Consider the following 9,823-nt stretch of genomic DNA (forward strand, 5'->3'; position numbering starts at 1 on the left):
AGCCCTACCTGGGACAACCTGATTACCTTATATCTCCTGCAACACTTAGAACAGTGCTTGGCACATAGTAAGCACTTACCAAATATCATCATTATTACTACTAAGCCAGGTCCTCTGACTCCCAGGCCCATGCTCTTTCCACTTGACCTCGCTGCTTCACTGTAAAGAGAGAGTCAACATTCTGTCTACATGGAGTATAGTAGCCATATAATCATATCATGGCTCTGTGGAAAGAGCCCGGGTTTGGGAGTCAGAGGTTATGGGTTCTAATCCCGGCTCCACCACCGCTTATCAGCTGTGTGACTTTGGGCAAGTCACTTAACTTCTCTGTGCCTCAGTGACCTCATCTGTAAAATGGGGGTTAAGACTGTGAGCCCCATGTGGTACAACCTGATCACCTTGTAACCCCCCAGTGCTTAGAACAGTGCTTTGCACAGAGTACGTGCTTAACAAATACCATTATTATTATGAGAAGCAGCGTGGCTCATTGGAAAGACCATGGGCTTGGGAGTCAGAGGTCATGGGTTCTAGTCCTAGCTCCACCACTTGTCAGCTATGTGACTTTGGGCAAGTCACTTCACTTCTCTATGCCTCAGTTACCTCATCTGTAAAATGGAGATTAAGACTGTGAACCCCACATGGGACAACCTGATCACCTTGTATCCCACGCAGTACTTAGAACAGTGCTTTGCACATAGTAAGCGCTTCACAAATACCATCATCATCATTATTATTAGCCTCTCTGAGCCTCACAAACACCTAGGCTCCACAGCCCAAAAAGGAGGAACATCAGGGCCATGTAGGGTCAGAGCTGCCCAAGGGCAGACATATCTGAATGTTCTAGAGAAGGAAATTCAGGTCAAGTCTGGTTAAGAATAGAGTTTCCTCTCCCCAGTCAGCGAGTCAAGCTGGGCAGTGGGTGAGCCCTAGATGAGCCCTGGTTAAATTGTTTACTTCTCCTCCATAACCCAACTGGGGTTTTCAGTGGCTCTACTCCTTTAGAAGCAACAATCATTCATTCATTCAATCATATTTATTGAGCACTTACTGTGTGCAGAGTACTGTACTAAGCGCTTGGGAAGTACAAGTGCAACATATAGAGATAGTCCCTACCCAACAACAGGTTCACGGTCTAGAAGGGGGGAGATAGACAAAAAAATACTAGTAGATCAGAGTAAACTGAATTATAGCTATATGCACATCATTAATAAAATAAATATATATAATTATATATATAAATGTATATATATATATATACACTATATGAAATATAGTAAATGCATTTACTATTTAAACCCAATAACATAATCAGAGAAAACTAGAGTCCACTTACCATAGTAGCTCAGGAATGCCATGGAAGGGTGAAGGACAGAGGAACTGGAGGAATTCTGGAATGATTGGGACCAGGAGCCCCAGTTGGAAATGTGGCTAACATTGCTGACAGGTGAATTTTCTAGAACATTCCTAGAGAGAAAAGATTCTGATCTTCACCACCTTCCTCCAATCCATGCCACTTTCTAGGTGGAAGCCAGTCTCCCTGACTGCTGAGATCCACTTACAGTATGTAATGTGAACAGAACTAGTTCAGGGGAGCCACACCAGCTGGTCACGGTGCTCCTGATCCCAAGGCTGAGGGGATGAGCTCTTTGTGAAAAGGTCCGTTCCCCTGAGGCTACTGCTTCTTGGGTACCAGGTAAATTGCTCCCCACAACCCCTCCTGGCCCTACCATCCTCCTAGCCTGCAGGAGGGGTGTGCAGGGACCAGTAAGGCAAGGGAGGAGGAGTGAGGATAGTGTTCAGCCAATGCCATGTAGGACTGATATTTGTGTGATGCTAACAAATCCTGCAGCCCCAGTATATTTATGTACATATCCCCAGAGCTTTGAACAGTAATCAGCATTAATTCATTCAATTATATTTACTGAGCACTTACTGTGTGCAAAACACTTGTACTAAGCACTTGGAAAGTACAGTTCAGCAACAGATGGAGACAATCCCTACCCAACAATGGGCTCACAGCTTAGAAGATGAGCTCATAGTAAGCGTTTAACAAATATCATTATTAGTATTTTTACATCCATATACTCGGTTGCTTTCCATACCTGTTTTATTTTCAAACAAGTTTCTCAAGGGAAGCATTCATGACTACTTACCCTATTGTATGTTCCCAGTCAGTAGGTCGATCATATTTATTGAATGCTTACTGCGTGCAGAGCTCTACACTAAGTGCTTGGGAGAGTACAATACAACAATTCACGACACATTCCCTGCCCACAGTGAGCTTACAGCCTAGAGGGTGAGAGAGACATTAATATAAATAAATTACAGACATATATGTAAGTACTGTGGGACATGGCTTCATGGAAAGAACACACACCTGGGAATCAGAGGACTTGGGTACTAAACTTGGCTCTGCCACTTGTCTGCTCTGTGACCTTGGGCAAGTCACTTCACTTCCCTGTGCCTCAGTTGCCTTATCTATAAAATGGGACTAAGACTGTGAGCCCTATGTTGAATGGGGACTGTGTCCAACACAATTATCTTGTGGCTACCCCAGCACTGAGTACAGTGCCTGGCACGTAGTAAGTGCTTAACAAATACCATAAAAAGGCACTCGATAATTACACTTGATTAGAGCCAGATGGAGCTCACAGCTCCAGAATTGATTATACTAAAGGAAGGTTTTCTCCTCTCTCGAGGCACTAGTTTTTCCAGATGGGGGAACTAGAAGGCCCATTGGGAAGAGAAGACTTTAGCACTCAGAGCCACCAGAGTTCCTAGGATTTTTGCCTTCCCAGGTGAGGAGCATTCTTTAGTAATAATGAGAGGAACAGGGTTGCCTAGAGGACAAGCCTGAGTGTCAGTAGGAGCTGGGTTCTAATTCCAGCTCTGCTACTTTTCTAGTGGGTTTCCTTGAGCAAGTCACTTTACTCCTCTGCTCCTCAGTTACCTCATCTGAAAAAATGGGGATCAAGACTGAGCCTCATGTAGAATATGGACTGTGTCCAACATGATTGGCTTGTATCTACCCCAGCACTTAGTACAATGCCTGCCACAAAGTAAGCACTTAACGAAAACCATAAAATAATGAGAACAACAAATGCCAAAATTATTATTGTTAATTTTGTAATAGTATTGGCTAAGCATTTACTAAGTGTCAAGTACTATACCAAGCACTGGGATAGATAACATGATCATCAAGTCCCACTAAGGGGCTCATAGTCTAATTAGGAGAGAGAGCTAGTATTGAAACCCCATTTTGCAAATAAAGGAACTGAGGCACTGAGAAGTTGTGACATTTTAAGTTTACAAAGCAGGTACATGGTGGAACTGGTGGGAAGCAGTGTGGCTTAGTGGAAAGAGCCCAAGCTTGGGAGTCAGAGGTCATGGGTTCGAATCCCAGCTCTGCCACTTGCCTGCTGTGTGACTCTGGGCAAGTCACTTAACTTCTCTGTGCCTCAGTATCCTCAACTGTAAAATGGGGATGAAGGCTGTGAGTCCACTGTGAGACAACCTCATTAGCTTGTATCTCCCCCAGGGCTTAGAACAGTGCTTGGCACATAGTAAGCACTTAACAAATGCCACCATTATTATTATTATCAAGCTTTAGGCAGTTTCTGGCAAAACTCCCTTTTGAGGAGTCCTAATGTTCTCCTAGATAATTTCCAGCTCTCCTACGTCTTTCCCTGAGGAATCAGGAGTGGTCTCCGCTCCCTCACCAAAACCCTTCTGAACACCTCTTCACCTTTAAAACGTCACTGAACTTTTCTGATTTCTTGGTCATCTCCCTCCTCAGTCTCTTTTTTTATTTTCTTCTCCCTTGTTGGTTCAAGAGTGTTTCAGATTAATGACTGAACACATCCTACTGTCTCTCCCTCTAGACTGTAAGTTTCTTGTGGGAAGAGAACACGTCTACCAACTCTGTTATATTTTACTCTCCCAAGCACTTAATACACTGTTTTGAACACTATAAGTGCTCATTAATTGATTGATTGCCTTCTCTAATTGGGACGGAGCTCTTCTGAATGAGTGTCTGCTAATTAGCTTATCCTGGGAGAAACAAATAGATCAATGAGCTCTTTTAGGATTTTATTGTAAGTCCATCAACTGGGGTAAAAGTTTGCTGGGATAAAGTATTTCTCTTTTTAGCAGGTCTGGCTCCTCTCCTCCCATCACTAGATAGAATTCCGTTTGCTCTTATATTGGTATAAGGAGCTCTTTTAATAGGTAACGCTGAAGGACTTGGGTTCTAATTCCAGCTCTGCCACTTGTCTGCTGTGTGATTTGGGGCATCACTTCACTTCTCTGTCCCTCAGTTACTTCATCTGTAAAATGGGGATTAAGACTGTGAGCCCTTACGTGGGACAGGTACTATGTCCAACCCAATTATCTTGTATCAACCCCACACTTAGGACAATGCCTGGCACATAGTAAGCACTAAACAAATACCATAAAAAACAAACCAAAACCAATACAACAACCAAAAAGACCCCCCTCTGGCTCCTGCTTCTTTGAAAGGATGTAAAAAATACCCAATTTTGTTATGCTGTCAAATCAATAACTTATTTTCTCTGGAACTGTTGATAATAATGATGATATTTGTTAAGTGCTTACTATGTGCAAAGCACTATTCTAAGCACTGGGGAGGATATAAGGTGATCAGATTGTTCCATGTGGGGCTCACAGTCTTAACCCCCATTTTACAGATGATGGAACTGAAGCACAGAGAAGTTAAGTAATTTGCCTGAAGTCACACAGCTGACAGTTGGTGGTGGCAGGATTTGAACCCATGACTTCTGAAACCCAAGCCCGAACTCTTTCCATTGAGCCACGCTGCTTCTCTATGGATAGAGCATGAGTCTGGTAGTCAGAAGGACCTGGGTTCTAATCCTCCTGACTCTGCCATTTGGTCTGCTGTGTGAATTTGGGCAAGCTACTTCACTTAATAATAATAATAATAATAATGGCATTTATTAAGTGCTTACTATGTTCAAAGCACTGTTCTAAGTGCTGGGGGGATACAAGGTGATCAGGTGGTCCCACAGGGGGCTCACAGTCAATCCCCATTTTACAGATGAGGTAACTGAGGCACAGAGAAGTTAAGTGACTTGCCCAAAGTCACACAGCTGACGGTTGGCAGAGCCAGGATGTGAACCCTCTGTGCCTCAGTTACCTTATCTATAAAACAGTGATTAAGACTGTGAGCCCCATGTAGGACATGGACTATGTCCAACCTGATTACCTTGTATCTACCCCAATGCTTAGTAGAGTGTCTGGCATATAGTAAAGAAACTTTTGAGTTGCCTTTCATTCATTCATTTAATTTTATTTATTGAGCGCTTACTGTGTGCAAAGCACTGTACTAAGGGCTTGGGAGAGTACAATATAACAACAGACACATTCCCTCCCTCAACAAACTCACAGTCTACTTCATTTCTTCTAAGTCTCCTCCCTTTCGTGTTGATTGAATGACCCACTAGAATTACCTTCCAGACTCCCCAGACTGGTTTTTAGGGCAACAGGAGAAGATAGACCAGATCTCCTATGCAGAAGGTGGCCAGTGGTAATAATGTTAATAGAGGGTTTTTATGGTATTTGTTAAGTGCTTACCATGTGCCAGGCCCTCTACAAAGCACTTTAAGACTGGGAGCCCCATGTGGGACAACCTCATCACCTTGTAACCTCCCCAGCGCTTAGAACAGTGCTTTGCACATAGTAAGTGCTTAATAAATGCCACTATTATTATTATTATTATTATTATTATTATTACTAAGCCTCATTTTAGAGATGAGGTAACTAAGGCACAGAGAAGTTAAGTGACTTGCCCAAGGGCACACAGCAGACAAGTGGCAAAGTCAGAATTAGAACCCAGATCCTTCCAACTCCCAGGGCCAGGCCCTATTCACTAGGGCCACACTGCTTCTCTATTAGGATTGATCCCTTCTCCATCCATGGGAGAAAATAAGCACCAGCAACCTGTGCCCCTCCCTCCCCTGCCGCCTAGCATCACCTGGGCCCTGCTTTTCGGAAAAGAGGCTGGTCAAACCACGCACAAACATATACACACACACCAACACATATATTCATTCATTCATTTGTATTTCTTGAGCGTTTACTGTGTGCTAAGCACTATACTAAGCACTTGGGAGAGTACAATGTAATAGTAAATGGAAACATTCCCTGCCCACAACAAGCTCACAGTCTAGGAAGCTTAATGCTAGACTGTAGCTTACATATATTGCCAACTTGTACTTCCCAAGCACTTAGTACAGTGCTCTGCACACAGTAAGCGCTCAATAAATGCTACTGAATGAATGAATAAATGAATGAAAATTATTTCCAAGGCCACAAGATGGGTAAATATGTGCATAATACTCACAAACACACACACACACACACAACACACACACAACACACACAACACACACACAACACACACATACACACACACACACACACACACACACACACACACACACACACACACACCATCCCCTCCCCTTCCCACAGGGACTCCCATCAGCCCCTTCTTCAGCCAGGAAGTTGATTATAGAGCAGCAACTGGAGGCCTCCTTGCTTGGAATGTTGGGAGTCTGTGGCAGTTGTAACCGTTGTGACTGTTGGACTCTGAGTCAAAAGGGGCCTGAAACTCTCCTCCTCTAGCCATAGGGCTCTGCTGCTCCAGTCTTATTTCTCTTCACCTTTACTTCTTAGATCATTTTTTGTCTTCATCTTTGTTTAGGTTTCTGTCACCAGTCCCTTCTCCCTCACAATTTATGCTTAAATCCTTGTGGGTCAGTGACCAGGTCTAATTCTTATCCATGTTTTGTTTCATTTTTTTCCAAATGTTTAGTATGGTGCTTTACACACAGTTGGTGCTTAATTAATACAATTACTACTACTTTTAAGTGGGACAGTTTTATGAGTCTCCATGTCCTGCAGGTATCTGGTGTTAGTGTTGGAGAAAATCACGTTTTATCTTCTGGGCTTGGTTTTAGCCTTTTAAGAGGAAAATCCGGTGAGACGATGTTAAAGTGAGTTGCTGTTGGATGGGTGACTCAAAAATTGTCCACAGGAGACAAACTATTTGGGTCCAATTTGAGATATGTATCAAGGAGAGGAATCACTGAAATGGGGGAATCAGACAGAAAAAGAGTAATCAAAACAACTGAATAAACATTTATTCTCAAGCGCCGAAGATGGGTGCCAATAAATTCATAAGTACTAGAGATGGCTGAAGTGTTTGGACAGTTTGGGGTGTTTGGAGCTAATCTGGGAAAACTTGTTGAAGGAGGTGGGATTAGAGGAAGGATTTGAATGTGGGAGAAGGGTGCTGACTGTCAGATTTAGGGAGGAAAGCAGGGAACCAACCAAAGTAGGGGAGTAGAAGATGAAAAAACCAGCCGTGTAGGGTGGGGTGAGTTGGTGGAGAGACCTGAAGCCAATTGATGGGAAGGACACCTTGGAGGGCTTGCAGGAGAGGAGAATTGCATGCCGAACATGGCTTCAAAAGGCAATTCAGGCAGGACCACCAGAATTTGACGGTGCACTGCATGTGAGAGTTGAAGGACACAGAAGAGAGTCGATAATGTCAGCATTGCAGGGGGATTTGGGGGCCAAGTGGATGGCACATTCAACAGAGATGGATAAAACTGTTGGGAGGAGGAATTAGGAGGAAAGATGAGCTGTTCAGTTTTATACGTGTTGAGTTTGATGTCCCAGTAGGACCTTCCAGTGGAGAAGTCCTGGAGACAAAAGGAAATACAGGCAGATGAAAGGTCAGAAAGAGATTTTGGAGTCATCCACATGGAGGTGGTAACTTAAGCCTTGTGAACGAATGAGCTACCTGGGGGAGCGAGTCCAGAACAAACAGAACTGTTATTTCATTTTATACATGGTTTAAATAAGGGGCTACTGAGTAGTTTTGGAAAAACACAATTTCGTGGTGTTTATTAAGACTGAAGAGGGTGGAATCTGGTTCAAACCATAGGACCCAGGAGGTGAGGGAACAGATACAGACAGAAAGGCTGATTTCAAGCATCTTCTATACTGCATTCCTAGCAAATGACACACTGTTAATTTTTAGTCCCTGCAATAAACCCCAGGGAAGGAGTTACAGGATCATATTTTCCTGTACTTCTGGGGACTTAGTGGTACAAGCAACACCTGGAGATGTGATGATGATATTGCTGGAGTCCCCTGTCAGGAACCAAGAAGGAGCCTCAGGCCTGAGATTTCCTGAAATTTACAAACCAAGGACTTTCCCAGAGGAATTTATTCTAATGCTAGTGGTGTTTTGGCAGTCCTCAGTGAGGGTTGAAACTAAATTCAAACAGGAGTATCCACCCCAGCCCCTATGAGTCTTTTGTCTACTTTGAAGCCTTCTGCAGCCTTCTGCATCATCCTTCCCTTTCTAGGGGAGCAAGCTGCCAAGTGAATGAAAGGAGAGGGAGGGAGGAAAGAGGAGAGGGGCATAGCAAGAAACACCATTAGGACTCTGGGGCCAACAGCACCCAAGTCTTAGAGAAACAATGTGGCCTAGTAGAGCACAGACGTGCGAGTCAGAAGGACCTGTATTCTAATTCCACCTCTGCCACTTGTCTGCTGTGACCTTGGGCAAGCCACTTAATCTCTCTGTGCCTGTTACCTCGATTGTAAAATGGGGTTTAAGATTTGTGTGAGTCCCAGATGGGGCAGGGATTGTGCCCAACCTGACCAGCTTGTATCCACCCCTGCACTTAGAACAGCGCCTGGCATATAGCTAGTGCTGAACAAATACTACAGTCATTATTATTATTCCCTATGCCCTTTCAGGATGGCAGGTGTCTTCTTACCTGATCCTTCTCCTCTCACAGGCCTCTCAGAAAGAAGGCTGCCTCACCCCAGCCACCCTGCTGGGCTCGTGCAGAAAACAGGCAGCCCACAGCTCCCTTCTGTCTCCACCATGGCTTTGGGTGGAAAGGCATGGTGCTGTGTGCGAAGACATCATGCTACACCACAGATAGTGTCATCACACTCTGTGTCACAGGTCACGTCGGTGGGGTCCCACGAGAAGCCCGAACCTGGGTCTCGGCTTCGGTTAATACAGCCTTACTCCTAACCATCTCCGTCAAGGAGAAATCAATCAACAACAGCAACAGCATTAGTGTTTACTGAGCACTTACCGGGTGCAGAGAGCTGGACAAGGAGCTTGGGAAAGGACAACAGAGGGAAGTGGGAGACACATTTCCTGCCTTAGAGGAGGCTTCGATTTCAGTGACAGGGAGAAAACATGGTAAACGCTTGATAGGAGGAAGAGTAAAAGAGTGGAAACAATTGACAAAAATCAAACCGAGCCACAAATGAACAAATAAGTAGAGAACTTCATGTCTCTATGTATGGGGGTGTTTGTGGTTTAAGCTTGGGTATATGGGAGAATGTAAGAACCTGCTACAGGCTCTAACAAAACAGGCTGCAACTGTAACTATGAGTGGACAGTGTAGCAAAGAAGACAGTTGGGCACCAGACACCCTTAAGTACAGAGAGATTAACCCTTTCAGTAGCATCATTTTTGAACACAAAGAATGATGATGACATACCTTCCACGCCCGCTCAGCGGAAGGTTGCTCTTACCCCGACAGGCTGATAAAGCACAGTGAGGAGGTGGAAGGGAAACCGGATTTTAGAGACAGCTCAGAGCTGGGCACCGATGAGGAGACTGTGGAAAGGAGACATTCAAGCAACAAGCCCTGAAAGTCGAAAGGGTGGGAGCTGGAAACTAAGCAGGTCAAGAGGGCTGGGAGAAGAGGATAGGGGATATACTGTGGAGTAAAGGGGAGGAACA

This window comes from Tachyglossus aculeatus, chromosome 2, assembly GCF_015852505.1.
Source record: "Tachyglossus aculeatus isolate mTacAcu1 chromosome 2, mTacAcu1.pri, whole genome shotgun sequence".
Lineage (NCBI taxonomy): Eukaryota > Metazoa > Chordata > Mammalia > Monotremata > Tachyglossidae > Tachyglossus > Tachyglossus aculeatus.